The following is a 15,693-nucleotide window of genomic DNA, read 5'->3' as shown; positions in this document are numbered from 1 at the left end:
TGGAGGGTATCCTAACATTTAGGTAATGCAATAGTCTCCTAAAGGTAGTGGAGGGTGTCCCATCACTTAAAAACTAAACCTGACATAACCCAAGAAAGATTCTTGTAGAGGGCAATCCTGCATTGCCTGGGGAAATGCAGTCAAATTGGTCTTTCTTCTATCTCTAAATTTCTATTCTTCCTTCCCCCACACAAATGATAATCAGTGGAGGTTGGACTGCTTTATTAATTCGTGCTTCAGAACGACAATAGGACACCTGGGCTAGCACCTGTCAGAATATGATGCAAATAAGCCCTGCGAATCTAGGCTTGATCAATGCTACCATAATGAAGCCCTAATAGAACTGCTAAGGATTTGAAGGGCATTCATACAAATGGGCCATACTCTGATATTGACTCAATTGCATTAATTAATGCAGCACAAGAAAGAAAGAAAGAAACATTGCTCACATACACAAAGATCTCCTAATGCTTTGTTGTTGCTGTTTTGTTTTTTAAATGGACAAAAAGGGAGCTTATTATATTCGCAAACAAAGAAATGATGGGATGCTCTGATTTATAGATAGGAGGGGAATTCAGGACCATTGTTGAAAGCTTAAGTTACGGCAGGATTTCCTTCTGTGTTTTCAGAGAAAAGGTTAAAATTTGTTAATAACAGTCACAAGCTGTAAGCAGTTCCAGCATCATGTGATTGATTTTCTGATTGCTTTTAAATGAGGTTTACAGAAACTGCCTAGTGTATATAATGGTATGAACTGTTGAACAGCTTTGTAAAGACAAGGCTGAGATGACTGAAGATAACATAAAGTGATCTGACAATGAAGTAATATCTGATTCTTTGCTTCCTGAGTCACAATAGATTTCTTTTAAAACAATTATTTTATCTTTACTTCTGTATTGCTGGCTGAATTTGAACTGGCCTGCGTAGGTGAGGTTTATCTGCCAGCTAGTTAGGGGTTTTTTTTTATGCTGCCTGGATATTAACTTGTTATATTATCTACCTCATCTCTCCTATGTTGTTTCTAGAATACTTTTATGACAAGTTGGGAGATGTGCATGGATTAGCAAAAGTCTATTTCTCTTTCCCATTCAGTGTAGAGATAGCAAGGATGAGAAAGCAGTAGGCAGATAGTTTGTATTAAGCACCTCACCTTATTAACAGGTTCTGGTCTTGGTGAGAAAGGGTATAAGTATATTCTGCTGACTCACCAAAGCAGCTGATTCATTATTTCACCCAGATATGAGAGAGATGGGAGTAGCTCTAGGAGCAGAGAGGATCCAAGATGTGGGTTAAGCAGTTTAGAGGGAAGGAACTGTAGGATTTGCCATACCTAGACAGATGGCTTAAGTTGAGCTTTGTTATCTTACTGATTTCTTTGTTGGCAGTGCTGAAATCCAGGAAGAGGGTGAGTTTTTGACTCTGTGCAGTGTGTGGATTTTAGAGCAGGCAGGGAATGATGTGGAGATCCATTGGGTGTTGGTTGTGGGTGGTTTTTTTTTTTTTTTTGAATGACCATTTGTAACAGATATGGGGCAGATTCTCCTTTCTCACTTAGTTCCAAACCTGTAAATCTGGTGTTACTTCAGGCTTACACTGGTAGGGCTGAAGGGAGAAATGGCTCATTGCATCTGTCTTTGGAAAGTATAAAATAAACCCTTCTAAAAGGGGGAGGGGGAAGATGGACAGGAATGTACAAGCCAGCTGGGAGTACCAGGGGTAAAACACATGCAACTCTCTAGCTGACACAAGCTGTGCCCTCTCCCATGAAAAAGTTCATAATAATCTGTGCGGAACATCACTTCAGGATAAACACAATAATGCTATAAATACTTGTACCCATTTCCTGTTGTTTGTATTGCAGCTTGCACAGGGCTTTGAGTCTGGGTGAGGGTGTGACCATGAGCCACATAATGACACACATACTAACCATCCATTCTGCTCCTCTTGCTATTTGCAGCATGGGCTGGAATAAAGGCATTTTTTTAAAAAGTGGATTCTTTGCCATTTGGATTGAGGTTCATTCAACAAAACAGGAAATAAATCTTTAATGAACGGAGGTATTTAGGGCAGCAATCCTGCTGGTGCTTACACAGGTGAGTAGTTCCACTGACTTCAGTGGGATGACTCATGTGAGTAAAGTCAGTCATCACAGATTATTTAGCCTCCAAATTTGGTTTTACTTTTGACTTTAACATATATAATGAAGATTGAACAAAAAATTAATAGTGGGAGGCTGGTCTGTCTGTTCCATTTTTTTTAGAATACTGCTTTGGGAGAAAAAAGGGACCCATTTTCCTGAGCTGTTTGCAACTGAAATTCAGTAGCATTGGACATTTTTGTTGAGTGGATTTCCTTCCTTTGAGCCAGAAGTGAAAGTGACCAGAAATAATAGTGATATTGAGCAATCTAGTTTTTATCATCCATGTTCCAGTGGAATGCAAAGAAAATAGATAACTCTATTGCCAGAGTCACAAAATTATTTTAATAATCTCATGTTTTTTTAAGACAATCAGTTGGGGGTTCTTTTTATTAGCCTTCTGGTTTTTTTTTTTAAACTTTAGGGTGTACTTAAATCATGTTTTCAAGCTTCCCCCCCCCCTCCCCCATAACCATGAGGTCTAGAAATTTACCTTTTATTATTATTTTTAAATGAAATCTACACTCACATTATCACATGATTCCAGGAACTGAGGCTTCATGAGAAACACCAAATACCACAAAACTCATGATAAAATCATGAGAGTTAGCAGCACTCAGGTTAATCTCAAACTCTTTGATGTTAAAGATCTAAGATGTTAGTAACAAAGGTCGCTTTGCAAATGTGTAAGATAGGAAGGTCACAGTTTGCAATTTAAGACTTGATCCTGCAAAGACTTACCCCTTGACTTCAGTGCTGCTACTTGAATGCCTGAAGTTAAACACATGTGTTAAGTGTTTGCAGGATTGGACCAAAAATAGTGTTTTATGCTGAACAGGAGAAAATTAAAGGCTGGATAACGAATATTTGCCTACTTGAAGAATGGCAGAGATTTGTAGGTCCCAGTTCGGCAAAGCATTGAAGGGTGCACTCAGTTTTAAAGGCGGAACCAATCCCATCTCTATTCAGCAAAACAATTAAGCACAATGTTTACATGCTTTGCTGAATCAGGGCCTTGAAAAACAGCTACTTCACTCTATGGGAAAAACTCTTAAATAACAGAACGTTGCCAAGATAGCATGAAGCAGCTGTGTTCTGTAATCTAATTCCTATTCTATCAGTAATTATTATTGCTTCCAAATTGTGTGTGAAGAGAAACTGTCCCGTCTATGAAATTAACCAGCTCTTTTTAGCCAATCCATTCACTGATGTAATCTGACTATGCCTAACAGGAGTGGGTTTGGTATGTTAGTTTTGTGTGAAACTAACAAGAAGGGAGATGAAATGAGAATAACAGGCACAGACAGAAAAAACCCTGATGGATGAAAAAAAAAAGCTTCAGCTAGAGACCTGTGTTTCTGTTCCTAAGTATTCAATATTCAGTAGCATGCGATATTTATACTAACCAAGTTAATCCAGAGAGGGGTTTTCAAAGGCATAAAAGGCAGTTCAGGCAGGAGTGCCTAATTCCCATTTATGCCTCCTCCAAATGCAATGCATTTGCTACAGTGTGGTCCAGTAGTTAAGACCTTCAGTTGGGATTGGAGAGATGTGGGCTCTAACCCCTGCCTTGCTGAATGATATTAGGCAAGCCATGTGAATGCTGTGCACTTACTTTCCTTATCTGTAAAAACTGGGGTAATGACACTGATCTCTTTTGTAAAGGGCTTTGAGAGCTATGAGTAGAGTGTCCTATATACATGCTAAGTGTTAATATGTGAAATCAAGGAAGTGAAGACTCTTGATGTGCCTAGTCCACAGCAACAGTCACAATTCCTTTAATTGCAGCAGAATTGCTTTCTCGGCTATGAATTCTGACATTCCAGGTACTACATCAGGGGTAGGCAACCTATGGCACATGTGCCAAAGGTGGCACACGAGCTGATTTTCAGTGGCACTCACACTGCCCAGGTCCTGGCCACCAGTCTTTGGGGGGAGGGGGGAGCTCTGCATTTTAATTTAATTTTAAATGAAGCTTCTTAAACATTTTAAAAACCTTATTTACTTTACAATAGTTTAATTATATATTATAGACTTACAGAAAGAGACCTTATAAAAATGTTAAAATGTGTTACTGGCACGTGAAACCTTAAATTAGAGTGAATAAATGAAGACTCAGCACACTGCTTCTGAAAGGTTGCCGACCCCTGCACTACATCATGGCAGCTGTGAATGACTCACATGGAAGGAGGGGCTGGGTATTGAGGGCAAAAAGTCTGATAGCATGAAGATATCATGATATGCAACAATGATGGGAGTGGGTACTGCACAAAAGCATAGGGGCTGATCCTGCTACCATGGAAGCTAGTAGGAGATCTGCCCTCTGTCCAAAAAAAAAAAAAAAGAGAGAGAGAGAGAGAGAGAGATTTAAAGGTTGCTGGCATGTGGCAGAAGAGCGAAGGGCTTAGAGGATATATTTATGGGCTTATTGCATTAGGACTGTGAGAATCCTTGGATCTTGTAGATTCAGACATGGCTGCCCCGAGGGGGGGGGGGGCAAGTGGAGCAATTTTCCCCGGGCCCCCACGAGAATATAGTACTCTATAGTATTGCAACTTTTTTTTATGGAAGGGGCCCCTGAAATTGCTTTGCCCCAGGCCCCCTGAATCCTCTGGGTGGCTCTGGTTTCAGCTTTGGGCTTATTACTGTTTATTTGTGCTGCAGCAGTCCCTAAACGCTCCAGTCAAGGACTGGGGGCCCCTTGTGCTAGGTGCTGTCCCCTGTCCCGAAGAGCTGACAATCTAAGCCCAAGAGTGGAGACAAGAGGTGAATACCACAAACGCATACGGGGAGTGTGGGGCACAAGGAAACAGCGCAATGAGTATCTGAGGAATGCGATGAGCAGTGCACACATTTTAAACTGCGCTCGAGTTCTAGCCTTTTTTATGACATGTATGTAGAGAAAAGAACATGCGGCCCAGCTCATGTGTATAGAGAATATTGGGGCAGAGGGGAAGGAGAGAGGGTAAAACAGTAAATGATACACAATAACCTGTGACCGTCCAATCATGTTACCGCCTTGATTTCAGCTTCAAGGAATGAAAACTTGGTATCTTTACATGAGCAAGATCCATTGGGCTCCAGGATAATTTTTTATCCAGAACTTTGTATATTTTGAAAACTTCCAGAGCTTTGGGGTACGTAATTTAGCACTTCCTTCCTCCACCCTTTGACTGCCTTGTCTAGGTAGGGGGCGGAAGGGACTATCTCTTAGGCCATGTCTACATTACAAATTTGCAACCTGAGTTGCATCAGTATACATCTGCTGCAGTAATTACATCTCTGTATGTGTCTACACCTTCTTCCTTGTGTCGGCGATGCACGTCCTTATTAGGAGCACTTGTATTGATTGTGCTATCAGTGTGAGGCATTGTGGGATGGCTCCTGAAAGCCAGGAACAGTCATCATAAGCAACACAATGTCTACACTGACACTGCATCCACCTAACTACATCGACCTTCACTCTGCGCTGCTCATGGAGATGGTGTTATTAAGTTGGCGGAGCAGGGCAGTTACGTCGGTAGGTATGAAATTTCAGTATAGACACTTCCATAGTTAGGTCGGGGCACGGCAGCTTACTTCAACCTAACTCTGTAGTGTAGACAGGCCTTACTATGTGTTTGCACAGGGCCTAACACAATGGGGCCCCTGAACTCAGTAGAACCTCTAGGTGCTGCAATAATATAGAATTATCCTTTCCTATCTTCTTGGGCAGATCTACACAAGAGTTCATTTTCCAGTATCTTCTCTGACTCATGGCTGTATTCTGGGAACTGCAGTGGGCTGCTACTGTAACAGCTGCTGTGAGTTCTTTGCCTCCTGTGCTGTCTTGAATAATAATAATCCCTAGCTCTTATCTAGCACTTTTCATTCATAGATCTCAAAGGAGATCTTTACAAAGGAGATCAGTACCATCATCCCCATTTTACAGATGGGACAACTGAGGCACTGGGTGATGCACATTAAAAAACATAATCCCAACTATACATATAAAATGATAGGGTCTAAATTAGCTTTTACCACTCAAGAAAGAGATCCTGGAGTCATTGTGGATAGTTCTCTGACAACAGCCACTCAGTGTGCAGTGGCAGTCAAAAAATCTAACAATGTTAGAGACTATTAGGAAAGGGATAGATAAGACAGACGATATTATAATACCACTATATGAATCCAGAGTATGCCCACACCTTGAGCAATGCATGGAGTTCCGGTCATCCCATCTCAAAAAAGATATATTAGAAATGGAAAAGATACAGAAAAGGGCCACAAAAATAATTGTGTATAGAACATCTTATGTATGAGAAGAGATTAAAAAGATTGGGACTTTTCAGCCTGGAAAAGAGATGACTAAGGAGGGATATGATAGAGGTCTATAAAATTGTGACTGGTGGGAAGAAAGTGAATAAGGACGTGTTTGTTTATTCCTTCTCATAACACAAGAACCCAGGGTCACCCAATGAAATTAATAGGCAGCAGATTTAAAACAAACAAAAGGAAGTATTTCTTCACACAGTGCATGGTCAACCTGTGGAACTCCTTGCCAGGGTATGTTGTGAAGGCCAAAACTATAACAGGGTTAAAAAAAAAAACTAGATAAGTCTGTGGAGGATAGGTTCATCACTGGCTATTAGCCAGGATAGGCAGGGATGCAAAACCATGCTATGGGTGTCCCTAGCCTCTCTTTGCCAGAAGCTGGGAATGGCCAACGGGGAGGATCACTTAATAATTGTCCTGTTCTGTTCATTCCCTCTGAAGCACCTGGCACTTGCCACTGTCAGCACACAGGATACTGGGCTAGATGGACCACTGGTGTGACCCATTATGACTGTTCTTATGTGCTTAGGAAGTGACTGACCCAAGGTCACCCTGCAGCAGGCTGGGATTAGAACCCAGGTCTCCCGAGTCCCAGCCCAGTGGTCTAGCCAGCCTCGATAGTAACAGTAATAATTATTATAATATTCACATTCCTTATTCAGTTTCAGCAGCATTCTTGGTGCCTTGCAAACCCACAAGGAATTTTCAGATGCGGACAAAACACTTGAGACACCCAGAGGCTGTTTTGAGCCAGTTCCAAAATACTGTGGGGGTGGCCACGGAAAGGTCCATTTCACGGGGATTTGGAGGACAAGGGTGGAGTGTAGGGGCTGCTGTTATTCAGGCTAGCAGGCGAATTGACACTAAGCTGTATTGGTGGCCAGCTGGCTAGACACTGATCAGTGGAATTATTCCCCTCTAATTCAGGCTAGTCTCTGACTGGTACCCAACGGAGCAGACTGCAGCCAGCTTTCTCCTCTAGAGGTTTCCTTTTGTTCTCTTGTGGGACCTGGGTGAATGCTTTGAGCAGGCACTGAACTGCTGCTGTGTTTAAGAGCTGGTCTGCTGCCTCTTCCCACTAATCTGGCAGCCTTCTACAGACCAGCTGTGCTCGCTAGGTTGCCCAGAGACTGGCTCCGCTGTGGGCCCCGATTCCTGGCACTCCGGTCCCTATCTGGGATAATAGCACTGTCCTATTACCCCAGGCTATTGAAAGGATAAATCCATTAAAGCTGGGGAGGCACTGCAACACTATGGCAATGGGGTAGATTATTACTAAGGGCCTAATGCAGAGTATGTGGCAGCCAAAAGAAAGACTCCCCTTGATTTTGATGGGCCTGGAATCAACCTTAACTGCAACTGGTTGAAAACTGCAATTTGCCACCATTATAATGTTCACGCTCAAAACCCGATATTTCGGCAAAGAATTGGAACACAGGTAAAACGTCACCATTTCCAGGACCAACATGCATAATTATGCAGTGACATTCCATCTGGTGAGGAGGAAGAGGGGGTAGTTCAGCCATTTAAAAAAAATATGTATAATCCGGAGAGGAAGCCAAGCATTTCAACAGAAAAAACACTTCCCGGTGGCACAATTCTAGCGTTCTGATGACAGACAAAATGCCTTTAGTTATCCCCTGAAACTCTTGACAAGATGCTGTTGCTGGTTTGCGACCGTGAAAATGGTAACAGTGTGTTTCCTAGAGATGAAACATACTCACTGGCAAATTAGAGCCCGATACTTGTAGTCCTTGTATGGGTAACGCTCCCACTTTCTTCAAGGTCCAGCTGAAACAGAAGTTACGAACTTAATGCAAAAATTATTGGGTGATGTTCTCTGGCCTGTTCTATGCCGGGGATCAGACTAGATGATCACAATGGTCTCTTCTGGCCTTGGAATCTACAAATGGGAGTCGGGCAAGCGCAGGGAGTGCCGGATCAGAGCCATCTTCCTCTCTTATGACCCGACCCTCCTACTATTAAAGTCAATAGGGATTGAGGCTGAGATTTTCAAAGGTGCCTAAGATAGTTAGGCACCAAAGTCCAATGGGATTTAGGCACCTGATTATTTTCTGCTGCTTTAAAATCCCAGCCAAACCAATACACATTCTCCAGCCTCATATGTGACTTAATAGTTACTTACCAGGAATTCCGACCTTAGCCGAGGCAAGGCAAATATAGCTGCTTCTCTTTAAGGGTGGCTTGCCTCAGTCAGAATTAGAAGGGGGCCTGTTTTATTGGCCGGTAAAGCTGATTGATTTATTAGAGCAGAAATCTCTTGCTAGCTCCCAACACAGGTTATTCTCCAAGTGCAAACTCTATTTCACTGCACGCACACACAACATGGCCACAGTGCCTATGTTATGAATAGGCCCCTTTGTTAGCCGGCGAATCGACAAGACAGACTGTTTAGTTCATGTCTGTGCATTAGCGAACGAGGACTGGGGTCTGCGAGACAGATGTGGCCTTTAATTGCATGGAAATATTAGAAGATTGTTAAGCCGTTTTTGACAGGTTTCCCTCTTGCTGAGGAAGCGGAGCGCTGTTCCAGAAGAGGTGTGGGGAGCAGTCCTGTCCTGCCTGCCCCGTAAAAAGGACCCCATATTAGACTATCACCCCGCTATGGAATAAAACAAAGGGTTTAGCTAGCAGCTCCACTTTCCTACCAGAGCCTCAGAGCTGATGCTGCATCTGAGAAAGAAACCTCCTCAAATTGCATCTGAGAAAGGGCTTTTCAACACTGCTTGGAGGACTAGCCATGTCACAGATAAGATGGGGCATATCAGCTCTGCTGAGAACATGGAGCTGCACCAACTGGCCTGCTTCTTATTTCTATTAGCATGGTCTGAGTCCATGAACCTCTTCAGCAAATACTTGAGGAGAGGAAAACTGAGCTGCAATCGCCCTCAGAAAACTTCACAAGCCACTGCCATCAGAGACAGACCTCCTTTCTAGAGACAGACCAGACATTGGTCTGAGCAGGACTCCTGGGTTCTATTTTCAGTTTTGCTACAGATCTACTGGGTGACCTTTGGCAAGACACTTTGCCAATGTGCCTGTCCCCCCCCCTCTGTGAAATAGGGATAACAATGCTTAGCCACATTTGTAAGGTGCTTTGAGATCCTCAGATGAAAGACGCTATAAAAGAGCAAAGTATTGCTGACATATTTTCTTTCTTCCTCTGGATCTTAGAGTCATTCTCATGAAAACAAGGATCCCAGCTGCTTACACCTTAGCGCTTATCAAGCCACAGCTACTGACCCTCACCACATCTCTGGAGTTAAATACTACACATGGGATCTTCAGCAGCTCTCAGTGCTGGCCACCTGAGTCAACAGGAGCTTTGCTACTGACATCACTGAGAGCAGCTAGGCCAACGCTGAGCCCACCATCATCATCCTCATTTCATAGTTTTGTAGAGTTCAAGGGTACAAGGAACCATTTAGTCTGACCTCCTCTATATCACAGTACGTTACATGTTACCCAGATACCCCTGTATTGAGACCAAAGGCTTTGGTCTAAAAGCATTTCACTCCTCCTCCTCTTCTTCTCCAGATGCAGAGAGACGGAGGTTTAGTTAAGTGCTCACCGGTCTGACCGTGTGTGTGCAAATAGTAGCAAGCTAGCTGCTGCTAGCTCATCTCTAGCAGGGGGGTGACACAGCACAAAACGTGGCAGCACAGGCTAGCAACCCAAGTATGTACCCAGGGTCCCTGGTAGGCTTGTACTCTGGTTGCTAGCCTAAGCACAAGCCTTTACTGCCGGGTTTTCACTGCAGTCATTAGCTAGATTCAACCTAGCACAGGTGTGCCTGTCTATCTTACGTTCACACCTTCGCCTCGCAGTCAAGACATACCTTAAAGCCATAAATGTGAGTCAGTGTCAGCACGGGGATTTGAACCCAGACGCTCCTGGCTCCTTGCCCTTGCTTGTGCTCGCCTCTCTCGTGCTTTGCCCGTAGTGAAAGGTTTGGAAGTGCTTGCCATGAGCTCATTTAAGGTCTCTGGTACTCAGGCCTGCATCACTGTGGATTGGGGAGCAGGAGCTGGGGTGGAAAAATTCATTGGCTATTGCTTGTGCGAAAAACTAGCCGTGAGAAAGGATTTTTTTTTTGAGAGAAAGAGAGATGTGCAACGCAGCAATGAGATGCCATCTATCTGAGCCTCAAATCGGGGCTTTTCTCGGTACAGGGCCGATAAAGCCAACAGGCTCACACATATCACTGTCAACGGTAGCTGATAAGAGGTTTTTTGCAAGTCCGTTGCCCAGCATCCAACCAGAATAGAATTTGGTTTTGTCAAGCAGGCATGCTTGAGGATAACGCTTTGCATTTCCGTGACCTGTTTCTGCCAAGGATCTCAGACTGCCTCACAGTTGTTAAGGATCAGAGCACCCTTGGAAGGAGTGCATAGCACGTACAGGGAAATTGACTCATGGAGACATTAAATGACTTGGCTAGGGTGTTGCAGTTGGAAATAGAACCCAGGTCTGCTGATTCCCATACCCCCTGCTCTAACAGTTGGACAGTGGGTGATAGTGGATAGCGGGGAAGAAGCAGACGTGCTATATCTTGATTTTAGTGAGGCATTTAACAGTCCCACAGAACATTCTCATAGCCAAATGTGGTCTAGATGGGGTAATTACTAGAAGGCGGGTGCAAAACTGGTTGAAAGATCATACTCAAACAGTAGTTATCAATGGTTCATTGTCAGACTGGGAGAACGTATCTAGTGGTGTCTCATAGGGGTCAAGCTTTGGTCTGGTGCTATTCAATATTTTCTTTTATGACTTGGCTAATGGAGTGGAGAGTATGCTCAGAAAATTTGCAGATGACGCCAAGCTAGGAGGGGTTACAACCCATTTGGAGAACAGGATTAGAATTCAAAATGACTTTGACAAATTGGAGAATTGGTCTGAAATCAAGAGGATGACATTCAATAAAGACAAGTGCAAAGTACTTCACTTAGGAAGGAAAAATCAAATGCACAGCTACAAAATGGGAAATAACTGGCTGGGTGGTCATACTGCTGGAAAGGGTCTGGGGGTTATAGTGGATCACAATTTGAACATGAGTCAACAGTGTGATGCAGTTGAGAAAAATGCTAATATTATTCTGGAGTGTATTAACAGCAGTGTAGCATGTAAGATATTACAGGTAATTGTCCTGCTCTACTTGGGCCTGGCGAGGCCTCAGCTGGAGTAGTGTGTTCAGTTCTGGATGTCACACTTTAAGGAAGATGTGGACAAACTGGAGAAAGTGCAGAGGAGAGCAACAAAAATGATAAACGGTTTAGCAAACCTGATCTATGAGGAAAGGTTAAGAACTGGGCGTTTAGTCTTGAGAAAATTAGACTGAGGAGGGATCTGATAACAGCATTTAAATATGTTAAGGGGCATTAAAAAGAAGATGTTCATCAGTTGTTCTCCATGTCCACTGAAGGTAGAACAAGAAATAAGGGGCTTAATCTGCAGTGAGGGAGATTTAGATTAGATATTAGGAAAAACTTTCTAACTAGAAGGGTAATTAAGCTCTGGAACAGGCTTCCAAGGGAGGTTGTGGAATACCCATCACTGGAGGTTTTTAAGAACAGTCTGGATCAGGGGTGGCCAATCTGAGCCTGAGAAGGAGCCAGAATTCACCAATGTACATTGCCGAAGAGCCTCAGTAATACGTTAGCAGCCTCCCATCAGCTCCCCCACCCGCTCCCAGTGCCTCCTGCCCACCGGCAGCCCTGCCAGTCAGTGCCTCTACCTCCCTCCCTGCACCTCTCAATCAGCTGTTTCATGGTGTGCAGGAGGCTCTGGGGGGGAGGAGCAAGGGCATGGCAGGCTCAGGGGAGGGGGCGGGAAGGTGTGGAGTGGGGAGAGGGCCTGTGGCAGAGCCAGGGGTTGAGCAGTGAGCACCCCCCAGCACATTGGAAAGTTAGCGCCTGTAGCTCCAGCCCCGGAGTTGGTGCCTATACAAGGAGCCGCATATTAACTTCTGAAGAGCCGCATGTGGCTCTGGAGCCACAGGTTGGCCACCCCTGGTCTGGACAGACATTTGTCAGGGATGGTCTAGGTTTACTCGATCTTGCCTCAGTGCAGGAGTCTGGACTAGATGACTTCTCGTGGTCCCTTCCAGCCCTACATGTCTAGGATATTCTTCAACAGACTTCAGAAGAGTTACAGCAGAGGTGGATTCCCAGTCAGTGAGGTCTTGCCTACACGACAAACGTTTTACCAGTATAACCCCCACTAGTCTATAGATGGTGCTCATGCCTCAAGAAGGAGTTTTTCTGTCATCCCACTAACATCACCTCCCTGCATGACGCTAAGGGCTTGTCCACACTGGTGCTTACTTCAGTGTAACTTGAGTCACACAGGGAGATGGAAAAGCCACCCCCTGAGCGATGTAAGTTACACCGATCTAAGCGCCAGTGAGGACAACGCTCTGTCAGTGGGAGATGCTCTTCTGCCAACATAGCTACCGCTGCTAAGAGACCTCTCTCTTGTCAGCCTAGAACATCTGCACGAGCAGTATTACAGCTGTCATGACTCTAGCATAGATTAGCACTGGTTCTGCCAACAGGAGCACTCTCGTGTCAGCATAGCTGCAGCGGAAGTTTTGACGCAGAGCTAGAGTGTGTGTTTTTGGTTGTTTTTTCCACACCACTCGCCAACGGCTTCATAGTGTAAACCTGGCCACAGTTAAGGGCTCTAACAACACTTATGTATTTAGCAGGTGCTCATAGACAGCGCTGGATGTCAGAAGCTGTTTTATTGACACAGTGTTTGTCAGGATATGAGGTTCTGTCCTTCCTGGAGGTGCCATGGGAATCTCTGGGCACTCACTAGGAAGTAAGTTAGTCACTTCTATCAATCCCCTTTTGTATTGCAGTGTTGGCTTTGGGTCATAGCCCAAGTCCTAATGTGGGATTTGAACCCCCTAACCTTCTGTCCCACAGAAACCATGAAGCACACTAAGCTATGCTGGTACCTGCCTGTGGCTTGCAGATTAGAACAGTAATGGCTCTTTGTAAAGAAATTAGATCCATCAAAAATCCCTGGGAACTTTCAGTGGTTTAAGCTAGGTTTTCCTGTTCAAATCTCCCAATTGAGATTGACAAAGAAAATATCTTGGTGTAATCCTGCCGAGCTGTTTTGCTTGGAATGCCCTGAGCAGGCTTGCTCACAAAACCGCTGCTTTTCCTATAGGCGTATGCAGAGACAAGCTCCTCAGTGGAGCCACAGGGGCTGAGGCAGGCGTGCAAGGAAAACATAGATGAATGCCATCCCAGTTGGGCAGTCATTTTCAGTTGCGCTGCCAAGCTGGGGAGACCAGCTGAGAACTAGACAAGGAGCCAGCAGAGGCCGGGCATGCTGCAGAGGGCATCAATGCAAGGCTTTCATAAACTCCCCTGAAGGGCAGTGCTGACATCAGCCCTTGCCTTCCCTTCTGGAGGAAGGAATGTCCAACTTTGGCTGCCATGATCAGTGGATGAGGGCTAGAAAAGGAGAGGCTGGTGAAAACGCAGAGGATGGGAAACTGTGGGAAACAGGCCATTTTAGCTCATAGGTTTTACTGTTTGTGTCATTGTCGCACCTAGAAAATGTTCCATTGTCAACTGCGCTGCTGGTGGAAGCGACCATTTTGGATTCTCTGTTGACTCCATGAATGGAGAGCACCGGTTCAAGTCAGAAAGGATCATCTGCCGATCATTAAAGGCCATTAGAATTAGACACAGCAATGGAGTCCTGCAGGTGTTGAGTAAGAGACAGCCCTGGCACTGTGGAACTCACAGTCTAAACAGACAAGACCAACAAAGGGCGGGGGGAGGAAGGAAGGATTGTTATCCCCATTTTACAGATGGGCAAGTGTGTCACAAAGAGATTGAGTAACTCACCCAAGGTCATACAGGAAGTCAGTGGCAGAGCTGGGAAGGGAATGCAGAGCCTGGCCCAGTGCCATCAGTACAAGACCATCCTTTCTCTGAGTCTGTGCAGGAAGCCCACATTCACATGTGCAGACAGGCTCTAGGGGGTGTGAAAACTAGTTGTTGTGCATCTAAGTGCCCATTGGCACATCCAGTTTTAGACATCCACCTATCTATCTGAGATACTGACCTGACCTCACCACCGTGGTATCTGAGCACTTCACAGTACTTAACAGATTTAGCCACACAACACCCCTGCAAGGCAGGGCAGCGCTATTGTCCCATTTTACAGACAGGGAACTGAGGCACAGAGAGGCTAAGTGACATACTCAAGGTCACACAGGACATCTGTGGAAGAGCAGGGACTTTTGCAAATTACGGTTCATGTGTAAATATACAGAGAGGAGCAAAAATGATAATGAACCAGAGACTGAGCATGAAAGAGAAATGAGAGAAAAGAATGAAAGCATGAATAAGATCCAAAGAATGAGGGAGAATGAAGAAGAGCGGATAAAGGGCACCAAATAAAGAAAGGAGCAAGATCATAATGAAAGCAGGGAATGCAGAATGATGGAGTGATTGAGGAAGAGCAAGCGAGAGACAGAGAAAGCAGGAGCAAAATGTTACCCAATCCAGAAAACAGTCTTCATCTACGGGCTCAATGTGACAGGCCATGGGAGTCAGGTGATGTGATCTGGGTCATGGATCAGTGAGCTCACCATTCACATGCTAGCATATACATTTGATATTTTGCTTTTGTGAGCCCTTTCCATGCTGATCCAGTATCTTAGCTCTTTTCTACACGCACACTTGCACCTAGTTTAGTTAAACCGGATTAGTTTCCCTGGTGCAAACCCCAGTGTCGACATCCCTCAATCGGTTTAGAAGTGGCTTGCAGTGATTTAGCTCAAGTTGGGAAGGAGTTGCCCCATGCACGTTTGTGTGTGGATGAACCCTTGCATAGGGTGCACGGGTGTGCTGACAGATACGGTGGTTGCTGTCCAGCCCTTCCCAGGCACATCAGTTCTGCACATTTCCAGCAGGAATAGGAAGGTAGGGCTGTAGAAGTCAGCGCATTGTGTTGCTAACTGGGCCGATTGGCTGGCTGGTCCCTTTGCCAGCTGAGATACTTCGTCAAGGTTCGAACTTTAAAGTGGTCCAAGGGAGTGAGGCACCCAATTCCCATCAAACATGAATGGGCACCTAATTCCTTTAAGCTCTGTCGAAAATCCCAGCCTTAGGGGTTTTCTATCCCATTGAGGAAGTGTTCCTGGTTAGAAGGCAGGGGAGGTCTGTGGAGCTGACATCATTTGAACATGGGCT

General features: G+C 44.7%; 1 protein-coding gene across 5 annotated transcripts in view; it reads left to right on the top strand.

Annotated features, from left to right (window-relative positions):
• The window catches only part of FLI1 (Fli-1 proto-oncogene, ETS transcription factor), a 113,468-nt gene that overhangs the window by 34,894 nt on the left and 62,881 nt on the right, over nt 1–15,693 (top strand). Inside the window, exon 1 of one of the 5 annotated variants that reach the window (XM_039496666.1) lies at nt 1,258–1,405. The exons of the other annotated variants lie outside the window; for them this stretch is intronic. The gene's annotated coding sequence lies outside the window, so the exon portion shown is untranslated. Of the gene's footprint in view, nt 1–1,257; nt 1,406–15,693 lie in introns of those variants that run through there. 5 annotated transcript variants of the gene reach the window in all.

This window comes from Mauremys reevesii, linkage group 12, assembly GCF_016161935.1.
Source record: "Mauremys reevesii isolate NIE-2019 linkage group 12, ASM1616193v1, whole genome shotgun sequence".
Lineage (NCBI taxonomy): Eukaryota > Metazoa > Chordata > Testudines > Geoemydidae > Mauremys > Mauremys reevesii.
This window is presented reverse-complemented; position numbering and strand designations above follow the sequence as displayed.